This window comes from Balaenoptera musculus, chromosome 14 (genome assembly GCF_009873245.2).
Source record: "Balaenoptera musculus isolate JJ_BM4_2016_0621 chromosome 14, mBalMus1.pri.v3, whole genome shotgun sequence".
In the NCBI taxonomy this organism is placed as follows: Eukaryota; Metazoa; Chordata; class Mammalia; order Artiodactyla; family Balaenopteridae; genus Balaenoptera; species Balaenoptera musculus.
In genome coordinates this window covers 31,062,567-31,074,537 of record NC_045798.1, presented here as the reverse complement: position 1 = coordinate 31,074,537, position 11,971 = coordinate 31,062,567, and the positions used below count along the sequence as shown (strand labels likewise).

The 11,971-nt window shown below is 39.9% G+C and overlaps 2 pseudogenes; one reads left to right on the top strand and one right to left on the bottom strand.

Moving 5' to 3' along the window:
* Positions 1 to 231: 231 nt before the first annotated feature.
* Positions 232 to 1,130, bottom strand: LOC118906817 (annotated as a pseudogene).
* Positions 1,131 to 9,909: 8,779 nt separating this feature from the next.
* On the top strand, positions 9,910 to 11,759 carry LOC118906708 (annotated as a pseudogene).
* Positions 11,760 to 11,971: the final 212 nt, after the last annotated feature.

The following is an 11,971-nucleotide window of genomic DNA, read 5'->3' as shown; positions in this document are numbered from 1 at the left end:
TTTCCTGGGAAATCCTAACTTCTCAAACGATGCTCCTTTTTATTCTTTTTACTTATTTACATTGCTTAATGAAATGAGGCAATCACATGATGTACTCTAACTTGAAAATCCTGTATGCTGATACTTCAAATTCTATAAATTATATCCAGATCTAGTATTCTTTTTTTTTTTTTTTTTTAGAAACTGTTTACTTTCCGTCAGCTTATTTCCATTTTAAGAGTTTGTGGAAGAACAGCTTAAGACCACTCAGTGGTTGTTCCTACCCACTCAGTGGCCTGAGCAGTGGGAGCTCCAGACCAGTCTTCAGTGGGGAACTGCTGAATAGGCACAGAGGGCACCTGCACACCTTCGGACCAGTCCGCCACCTCAGGCTGAGGAGCAGTGAACTCAGGAGGTGGGGCGGTCCATTCACCCTAAAATTCCTCCTTGGTCACAGCCTTCTCAGCTGCCGCCTGCTTTTCCTTTTCAGTCTCTTCAGGATCTCTGTAGAAGTAGACATCAGGCATGACCTCCCGTGGCTGTTCACGGGAGATGGTGCCACGCATGCGCAGAACTTCCCGGGCAAGCATCCACCACATCAGACCCACTGAGTGAGCTCCCTTGTTGTTGCATGGGGTGGCAATGTCCACATAATGCAGAGGAGAGTCTGTGTTACACAGAGCAGTGGTAGGCAGGTTAACGTAAGAGGCCTCTGTGAGGGGCTGGTGGTCAGCCCTGGGATCAGTAACCACCAGAAGTCTTGGCTCCCTGAAGGCTGCCTGCATCTGGTTAGTGAAGGTTCCAGGAGTGAACCGGCCAGCAATAGGAGCGGCTCCAGTGGCAGCAGCAAACTTCAGCCCAGCTCACTGGCCAGTCTTCCTGGAGGATACGACACTGACATCAGCTGGGTTTTCAGTGGCAACAATGGCACGAGCTGACAACAGAAGCTTCTCCCAGGTTCTCTTCGGATTTATGATGTAGATGCCATCACTTTTCCTTTTGTAGATGTACTGTTCCATTTGGAAGTCAAGGTTGGTGCCACCTAAGTGGGCTCCTGCTGCAAGGAATTTGAGGACATCCTCCTCCGTCATTTGCAGGACATCAAGGGCTCCGGACATTGTGAAAGTTTCCCTTTAAGTTATGATGGGAATCCAGAACAACGCCATATGGACCCCTGTCTGACTGACGCGGAAAGAAAGCTAGTATTCTTTAAAAAAAATTTTTTTAAATATAATTTTAAAGGTTACATTCCATTTACAGTAATTACAAAATATGGGCTATATTCCCTGTGTTGTACAATACATCCCTGGGCCTATCTTTTTTTTTTTTAACATCTTTATTGGAGTATAATTGCTTTACAATATTGTGTTAGTTTCTGCTGTATAACAAAGTGAATCAGCTATACATATACATATATCCCCATATCTCCTCCCTCTTGCGTCTCCCTCCCACCCTCCCTATCATACCCTTCTAGGTGGTCACAAAGCACCGAGCTGATCTCCCTGTGCTATGAGGCAGCTTCCCACTAGCTAGCTATTTTACATTTGGTAGTGTATATATGTCCATGCCCCTCTCTCACTTGGTCCCAGCTTATCCTTCCCTCTCCCTGTGTCCTCAAGTCCATTCTCTATGTCTGTGTCTTTATTCCCGTCCTGCCCCTAGGTTCTTCAGAACCTTTTTTTTTAGATTCCATATATATGTGTGAGCATACGGTATTTGTTTTTCTCTTTCTGACTTACTTCACTCTGTATGACAGACTCTAGGTCCATCCACCTCACTACAAATAACTCAATTTCGTTTCTTTTTATGGCTGAGTAATATTCCATTGTATATATGTGCCACATCTTCTTTATCCATTCATCTGTTGCTGGACACTTAGGTTACTTCCATGTCCTGGCTATTGTAAATAGTGCTGCAATGAACATTGCGGTACAGGACTCTTTTTTTTTTTTTTGGAATTTTATTTATTTTTTTATACAGCAGGTTCTTATTAGTCATCAGTTTTATACACATCAGTGTATACATGTCAATCCCAATCGCCCAATTCATCACACCACCATCCCCACCCCCCCTTGGCTTTCCCCCCTTGGTGTCCATACGTTTGTTCTCTACATCTGTGTCTCAACTTCTGCCCTGCAAACTGGTTCATCTGAACCATTTTTCTAGGTTCCACATACATGCGTTAATATACGATATTTGTTATTCTCTTTCTGACTTACTTCACTCTGTATGACAGTCTCTAGATCCATTCATGTCTCAACAAATGACCCAATTTCGTTCCTTTTTATGGCTGAGTAATATTCCATTGTATATATGTACCACACCTTCTTTATCCATTCGTCTGTTGATGGGCATTTAGGTAGCTTCAATGACCTGGCTATTGTAGATAGTGCTGCAATGAACATTGGGGTGCATGCATCTTTTTGAATTATGGTTTTCTCTGGGTATATGCCCAGTAGTGGGATTGCTGGGTCATATGGTAATTCTACTTTTAGTTTTTTAAGGAACCTCCATACTGTTCTCCATAGTGGCTGTATCAATTACATTCCCACCAACAGTACAAGAGGGTTCCCTTTTCTCCACACCCTCTCCAACATTTGTTGTTTATAGATTTTCTGGTGATACCCATTCTAAGTGGTGTGAGGTGATACCTCATTGTAGTTTTGATTTGCATTTCTCTAATAATTAGTGATGTGGAGCAGCTTTTCATGTGCTTTTTGGCCATCTGTATGTCTTCTTTGGAGAAATGTCATTTTAGGTCTTCTGCCCATTTTTGGATTGGGTTGTTTGTTTCTTTAATATTGAGCTGCATGAGCTGTTTATATATTTTGGAGATTAATCCTTGGTTCGTTGATTCATTTGCAAATATTTTCTCCCATTCTGAAGGTTGTCTTTTCATCTTGTTTATGGTTTCCTTTGCTGTGCAAAAGCTTTGAAGTTTCATTAGGTCCCATTTGTTTATTTTTTTTATTTTTTTATTTTTAAATTTATTTATTTATTTATTTTTGGGTGTGTTGGGTCTTCGTTTCTGTGCGAGGGCTTTCTGCAGTTCCGGCGAGCGGGGGCCACTCTTCATTGCGGTGCGCGGGTCTCTGACTGTCGCGGCCTCTCCATTGCAGAGCACAGGCTCCAGACGCGCAGGCTCAGCAGTCGTGGCTCACGGGCCCAGCCGCTCCGCAGCATGTGGGATCCTCCCAGGCCAGAGCTCGAACCCGCGTCCCCTGCATTGGCAGGCAGACTCCCAACCACTGCGCCACCAGGGAAGCCCTATTTTTGTTTTTATTTCAATTACTCTAGGAGGTAGGTCAAAAAAGATCTTGCTGTGATTTATGTCAAAGAGTGTTCTTCCAATGTTTTCCTCTAAGAGTTTTATAGTGTCCGGTCTTACATTTAGGTCTCTAATCCATTTTGAGTTTATTTTTGTGTATGGTGTTAGGGAGTGTTCTAATTTCATTCTTTTACCTGTAGCTGTCCAGTTTTCCCAGCACCACTTATTGAAGAGACTGTCTTTTCTCCATTGTATATCTTTGCCTCCTTTGTCATAGATTAGTTGACCATAGGTGCATAGGTTTATCTCTGGGCTTTCTATCTTGTTCCGTTGATCTATGTTTCTGATTTTGTGCCAGTACCATATTGTCTTGATTACTGTAGCTTTGTAGTATTGTCTGAAGTCAGGGAGTCTGATTCCTCCAGCTCCGTTTTTTTCCCTCAAGACTGCTTTGGCTATTCGGGGTCTTTTGCGTCTCCATACAAATTTTAAGATTTTTTGTTCTAGTTCCATAAAGAATGCCATTGGTGATTTGATAGAGATTGCATTGAATCTATAGATTGCTTTGGGTAGTATAGTCATTTTCACAATATTGATTCTTCCAATCCAAGAACATGGTATACCTCTCCATCTGTTGGTATCATCTTTAATTTCTTTCATCAGTGTCTTATAGTTTTCTGCATACAGGTATTTTGTCTCCCTAGGTAGGTTTATTCCTAGGTATTTTATTCTTTTTGTTGCAGTGGTAAATGGGAGTGTTTCCTTAATTTCTCTTTCAGATTTTTCATCATTAGCGTATAGGAATGCAAGAGATTTCTGTGCATTAATTTTGTATCCTGCAACTTTACCAAATTCATTGATTAGCTCTAGTAATTTTCTGGTGGCGTTTTTAGGATTCTCTATGTACAGTATCATGTCATCTGCAAACACTGACAGTTTTACTTCTTCTTTTCTAATTTGTATTCCTTTTATTTCTTTTTCTTCTCTGATTGCCGTGGCTAGGACTTCCAAAACTATTTTGAATAATGGTGGTGAGAGTGGACATCCTTGTCTTTTTCCTGATCTTAGAGGAAATGCTTTCAGCTTCTCACCATTGAGAATGATGTTTGCTGTGGGTTTGTCGTATATGGCCTTTATTATGTTGAGGTAGGTTCCCTCTATGCCCACTTTCTGGAGAGTTTTTATCATAAATGGGTGTTGAATTTTGTCAAAAGCTTTTTTTGCATCTATTGAGATGATCATATGGTTTTTATTCTTCAATTTGTTAATATGGTGTATCACATTGATTGATTTGAGTATATTGAAGAATCCTTGCATCCTTGGGATAAATCCCACTTGATCATGGTATATTATCCTTTTAATGTGTTTTTGGATTCTGTTTGCTAGTATTTTGTTGAGGATTTTTGCATCTGTGTTCATCAGTGATATTGGTCTGTAATTTTCTTTTTCTGTAGTATCTTTGTCTGGTTTTGGTATCAGGGTGATGGTGGCCTCATAGAATGAGTTTGGGAGTGTTCCTTCCTCTGCAGTTTTTTGGAAGAGTTTGAGAAGGATGGGTGTTAGCTCTTCTCTAAATGTTTGATAGAATTCACCTGTGAAGCCATCTGGTCCTGGACTTTTGTTTGTTGGAAGATTTTTAATCACAGTTTCAACTTCATTACTTGTGATTGGTCTGTTCATATTTTCTGTTTCTTCCTGGTTCAGTCTTGGAAGGTTATACCTTTCTAAGAATTTGTCCATTTCTTCCAGGTTGTCCATTTTATTGGCATAGAGTTGCTTGTAGTAGTCTCTTAGGATGCTTTGTATTTCTGCAGTGTCTGTTGTAACTGCTCCTTTTTCATTTCTAATTTTATTGATTTGAGTCTTCTCCCTCTTTGTCTTGATGAGTCTGGCTAATGGTTTTTCAATTTTGTTTATCTTCTCCAAGAACCAGCTTTTACTTTTATTGATCTTTGCTATTGTTTTCTTTGTTTCTATTTCATTTATTTCTGCTCTGATCTTTATGATTTCTTTCCTTCTGCTAACTTTGGGTTTTGTTTGCTCTTCTCTCTCTGGTTCCTTTAGGTGTAAGGTTAGATTGTTTATTTGAGATTTTTCTTGTTTCTTGAGGTAGGTTTGTATAGCTATAAACTTCCCTCTTAGAACTGCTTTTGCTGCATCCCATAGGTTTTGGATTGTCGTGTTTTCATTGTCATTTGTCTCTAGGTATTTCTTGATTTCCTCTTTGATTTTTTCAGTGATCTCTTGGTTATTTAGTAATGTATTGTTTAGCCTCCATGTGTTTGTGTTTTTTACGGTTTTTCCCCTGTAACTCATTTCTAATCTCATAGCATTGTGGTCAGAAAAGATGCTTGATATGATTTTAATTTTCTTAAATTTACTGAGGCTTGATTTGTGACCCAAGATGTGATCTATCCTGGAGAATGTTCCATGTGTATTTGAGAAGAAAGTGTAATCTGCTGTTTTTGGATGGAATGTCCTATAAATATCAATTAAATCTATCTGGTCTATTGTGTCATTTAAAGCTTCTGTTTCCTTATTTATTTTCATTTTGGATGATCTGTCCATTGGTGTAAGTGGGGTGTTAAAGTCCCCCACTATTATTGTGTTACTGTCGATTTCCTCTTTTATAGCTGTTAGCAGTTGCCTTATGTATTGAGGTGCTCCTATGTTGGATGAATATATATTTATAATTGTTATATCTTCTTCTTGGATTGACCCCTTGATCATTATGTAATGTCCTTCCTTGTCTCTTGTAACATTCTTTATTTTAAAGTGTGTGTTATCTGATATGAGTATTGCTACTCTAGCTTTCTTTTGATTTCCATTTGCATGGAATATCTTTTTCCATCCCCTCACTTACAGTCTGTATGTGTCCCTAGGTCTGAAGTGGGTCTCTTGTAGACAGCATATATATGGGTCTTGTGTTTGTATCCGTTCAGCAAGCCTGTGTCTTTTGATTGGAGCATTTAATCCATTCACATTTAAGGTAATTATCTATATGTATGTTCCTGTGACCATTTTCTTAATTGTTTTGGGTTTGTTTTTGTAGGTCCTTTTCTTCTCTTGTGTTTCCCACTTAGAGAAGTTCCTTTAGCATTTGTTGTAGAGCTGGTTTGGTGGTGCTGAATTCCCTTAGCTTTTGCTTGTCTGTAAAGCTTTTGATTTCTCCGTCGAATCTGAATGAGATCCTTGCTGGGTAGAGTTGCTGAGATCTATCCTTGCTGGGTAGAGTTGCTGAGATCCTTGCTGGTTGTAGGTTCTTCCCTTTCATCACTTTAAGTATATCATGCCACTCCCTTCTGGCTTGTATAGTTGCTGAGATCCTTGCTGGTTGTAGGTTCTTCCCTTTCATCACTTTAAGTATATCATGCCACTCCCTTCTGGCTTGTAGAGTTTCTGCTGAGAAATCAGCTGTTAACCTTATGGGAGTTCCCTTGTATGTTATTTGTCGTTTTTCCCTTGTTGCTTTCAATAATTTTTCTTTGTCTTTAATTTTTGCCAATTTGATTACTATGTGTCTCGGCCTGTTTCTCCTTGGGTTTATCCTGTATAGGACCCGCTGTGCTTCCTGGACTTGGGTAGCCATTTCCTTTCCCATGTTAGGGAAGTTTTCGACTATAATCTCTTCAAATATATTCTCTGGTCCTTTCTCTCTCTCTTCTCCTTCTGGGACCCCTATAATGCGAATGTTGTTGCGTTTAATGTTTTCCCAGAGGTCTCTTAGGCTGTCTTCATTTCTTTTCATTCTTTTTTCTTTATTCTGTTCCACAGCAGTGAATTCCACCATTCTGTCTTCCAGGTCACTTATCCGGTCTTCTGCCTCAGTTATTCTGCTATTGATTCCTTCTAGTGTAGTTTTCATTTCAGTTATTGTTTTGTTCATCTCTGTTTGTTTGTTCTTTAATTCTTCTAGGTCTATGTTAAACATTTCTTGCATCTTCTCGATCTTTTCCTCCATTCTTTTTCCGAGGTCCTGGATCATCTTCACTATCATTTTTCTGAATTCTTTTTCTGGACGGTTGCCTATCTCCACTTCATTTAATTGTTTTTCTGGGGTTTTATCTTGTTCCTTCATCTGGTACATAGCCCTCTGCCTTTTCATCTTGTCTTTCTGTGAATATGGTTTTTGTTCCCCAGGCTTCAGGATTGTAGTTCTTCTTGCTTCTGCTGTCTGCCATCTGGTGGATGAGGCTATCTAAGAGGCTTGTGCAAGTTTCCTGATGGGAGGGACTGGTGGTGGGTAGAGCTGACTGTTGCTCTGGTGGGCAGAGCTCAGTAAAACTTTAATCCACTTGACTGCTGATGGGTGGGGCTGGGTTCCCTCCCTGTTGGTTTTTTGGCCTGAGGCACCCCAACACTGGAGCCTACCCGGGCTCCCTGATGGGGCCAATGACTGACTCTGGGAGGGCTCACGCCAAGGAGCACCCCCAGAACCTCTGCTGCCAGTGTCCTTGTCCCCACGGTGAGCCACAGCCACCCCCCACCTCTGCAGGAGACCCTCCAACACTAGCAGGTAGGTCTGGTTCAGTCTCCCTTGGGGTCACTGCTCCTTCCCCTGGGTCCTGATGCGCACACTACTTTGTGTGTGCCCTCCAAGAGTGGAGTCTCTGTTTCCCCCAGTCCTGTCAAAATCCTGCAATCAAATCCCACTAGCCTTCAAAGTCTGATTCTCTAGGAATTCCTCTTCCTGTTGCCAGAACCCCAGGTTGGGAAGCCTGACATGGGGCTCACAACCTTCACTCCAGTGGGTGGACTTCTGTGGTATAAGTGTTCTCCAGTCTGTGAGTCACCCACCCAGCAGTTATGGGATTTGATTTTACTGTGATTGCGCCCCTCCTACCATCTCATAGTGGTTTCTCCTTTGTCTTTGGATGTGGGGTATCTTTTTTGGTGAATTCCAGTGTCTTCCTGTCGATGATTGTCCAGCAGCTAGTTGTGATACATGACTCTTTTTGAATTATGGTTTTCTCAGGGTATATGCCCAGTAGTGGGATTGCTGGGTCATATGGTAGTTGTATTTTTAGTTTTTTAAGGAACCTCCGTACTGTTCTCCATAGTGGCTGTATCAGTTTACATTCCCACCAACAGTGCAAGAGGGTTCCCTTTTCTCTACACCCTCTCCAGCATTTGTTGTTTGTAGGTTTTTTGATGATGGCCATTCTGACCAGTGTGAGGTGATACCTCATTGTAGTTTTGATTTGCATTTCTCTTGAGCCTATCTTACACCCAATAATCTGTGCCTCCCACTCCCCCACCCCTTTATTGCCCCTCCCCCTCCCCACTGGTCACCACTAGTTTGTTCTCTGTATCTGTGGGCCTGCTTCTTTCTTGTTATATTCACTAGTTTATTGTAGTTTTTAGATTACACATATAAGTGATATCCTACAGTATTTGTCTTTTTCTGTCTGACCTATTTCACTTAGCATAATGCCCTCCAGGTCCATCCAGGTTGCTGCAAATGGCAAAATTTCATTGTTTTTTATGGCTGAGTAGTATTCCATTTATATATATATGTATGCCATAACCTCTTTATCCATTCATCTGTTAATGGACACTTAGGTTGTTTCCATATCTTGGCAATTGTAAATAATGCTGCTATGAACATTGGGTACATGTATCTTTTTGAATTATTGTTTTGGTTTTTTTCAGCTTTATACCCAGGAGTGGAATTGCTGGGTTGTATGGTAATTTTATTTTTAGTTTTTTGAGAAACCTCCATACTGTCTTCCACAGTAGCTACACCAGTTTACATTTCCACCAACAGTGTGAGAGGTTCTCTTTTCTCCACATTCTCTCCAACATTTGTTATTTGTGGTCTTCCTGGTGATGGCCATTCTGACAGGTGTGAGACGATATGTCGTTGTGGTTTTGATTTGCATTTCCCTGATGAGTAGTGATGCTCTAGTATTAATTCTTTAAGTTTACTTGAATGCTAGAGAAGTCCCCTCCCTGTGTGACAGCTGCAGGATCATAATCAAGGGGGGAAGAGGAGATATCAACAAATGATATTGAAAATATCAGTGGTGACTCTCTTGGGGCAGTAGGATTTCAGGTGACTTTTAATATCTTTCTTCATATGTTAAATGATTAGTTGAATTTTAACAGTGAGCCTGAATTGTTTGCACAATCAGAAGGTTATCTGTAAATAAATAAAATTAGAACCTTATTGAACACTCTTTTCACAGAAAAGTTCCAGAAAGAATAAAGACCAAAATATGTGAAGCACAACTTTTATATGATTAGAAGGAAATGTACAGATTATCTTCATGACGTTGAGTTAAGCAGAATATCTTAAGCCAGAAAGTATGAATCGTAAAGGAAAAGACTTAGAAATTTGCATGTATTTTTAAAATGATGCCAAAATTAAAGTTTAGCTTAAAGATTTGATTGAAAAAACAAGCCACAAACTAGGAGAAGATATTTGTAACATGTACTGCAAAGTATCTAAGAAACACAAGGAAATAAAATTAAAAAGCAACAAAATGAAACCCCCAATTTTTAAGAATGGACAAAAAATATGAAGAGGAAGGAGAAAAGGCAAACAAAATCACCAAAATTCACAAAATGTCCTCCTCCTCACTATACTTAGAGAAACACGAATTAAATTAGATGCCACATTATATCCCTCTGATTGTCTACAAAACGTCAAACCAGACAATATGAGATGTTGGAAAGGAAGTGGAAAAGAGGAACTTGCATATTCTACTAGTGGGAGTGAAAATGAATACAATTGTTTTGATGTCAAATTACCAATATCCAGTAAAGCTGAAAATTTACATTCCTTGTGACCTAGAAAGTCCTCCTCTAGAGAAACTTGCAAATAAGTGCTAAGAGACAGCTACCAAAAGAACAATCTAAAACCCATCAGAGAGAAATACAAAGTAAAGTTTATATGCCCAAGAACATTAAAATAGCAATTTAAAAAATAAACTAGGTCTCTGTGTGTTAACCTTATTAACATAGGTCACTAAAACATACCACTGAGAAGAAAAAAGAAACAGGTTGTAGAAAATTTAAACAGTAGGATACAAATCATTTAAAATAAAAAAAACCCACTATATATTGCCAATGGATACATATACGCTTAGAGAGGTGTACTGGAGGACACTCCCTGGGGTTGTCTCTGGGGAAAAAAGTGAAAGAAGGCGAAGGAGGAGGGAAGCAAAATGGACTTGAATTTTATTTCAATATTATATTACCTTTATTATAAATACTTATAAAGTATCTTGCAAAAGATAAAAGTAATGAACTCAGAGTCTCTTTCCTGCTTGTCACAGAGCCTGACCAGCCCACCAGAGTCTCAGGTATCCCGGGGTTCCAGGAAGAGAACCTGCAGGGCCCTTGCGTGGGGCTGCACCTCAGCAATGGGAACGGAGCACAGCTCCAGCCTCAATTTCTTGTTTTTTTTCATTTTAATTTTTAAAGTTTTTTTGGTATTGAAATATAGCTGATTTACAGTGTTTCAGGTGCACAGCAAAGTGATTCAGTTATACAATTATATATATTCTTTTTCATATTCTTTTCTATTATAGGTTATTATAGTTCATTGTGCTATACAGTAGGTCCTTATTGTTTATCTATTTTATGCATAGTACAATAGTTTGTATCTGTTAATCCCAAACTCCTAATTTATCCCTCTCCCCTCTTCCCGCTTTGGTAACCATAAGTTTGTTTTCTATGTCTGTGAGTCTCTTTCTGTTTTGTAAATAAGTTCATTTGTATCATTTTTTGAGATTCCACATATAAATGATAATCATGTGATATTTGCCTTTCTCTGTCTGACTTACTTCACTTAGTATGATAATCTCTAGGTCCATCCATGTTGCTGCAAATGGCATTATTTCATTCTGTTTTCTGTCTAAGTAATAATCCATTGTACATATGTACCACATCTTCTTTATCCATTCATCTGTTGATAGACACTTAGGTTGCTTCCATGTCTTGGCTATTGTAAACAGTGCTGCTATGAACATTGGGGTGCATTTATCTTTTTGAATTAGAGTTTTCATCTTTTCTGGGTATATGCCCAGGCAGCCTCAATTTCTGTTTGCAGTTATGACGTGGATCAAACGCTACTGGACACCCAGCATGAACCTAGATGATGTCACCCCCAGAGTGTCCACTGTGATGACCCACAAGATACTAGTAGTTTCTGAACTAGACACCCACAGTGTTGGAGGAAAAACAGCCCTCAGCCCAAAGAAGATTATATCAAGAGAAGAAATTGAAAGGCTTTTGAAGAAAAACTCAGATTGGACATGGGATTGGTCAAGTCCGTCTGAAAACATCCCCCCTGCCCCCGCCTCCAAAAAACTGCCTTTAAACATCTTTAAACACCATCCAAAGCACACAGTCTCTCTCGGCAGGAGGAACATGCGTCTTAGGAAGAAAGGGGACATTTTCTCAGCAGAATTTCTAAGGGTTTTCCTTCCATCTCTGCTGCTCTCACATCACTGGCCAGTAGCTTGGGGATCATATTGGAAAGCGTCTGGCCACCAGTGTCTTTTGATGGAGACTTGGACTCTGGCTATTGCACACGGTGGAGATTGTCTACTAAAGGCTACACTGAACTCTGCTATTTATTCTTTGCGAAGCAGGAACTAGAAAACCAAGGTGCAAATCAAACTCCACAGTAGAGTTTAGATGCCAAAATGTGTTTGCTTTCATAGTGTAATGGCTTCAACTTCCAACGGGTAGGCGACAGGGACGTGTCAGCATTCT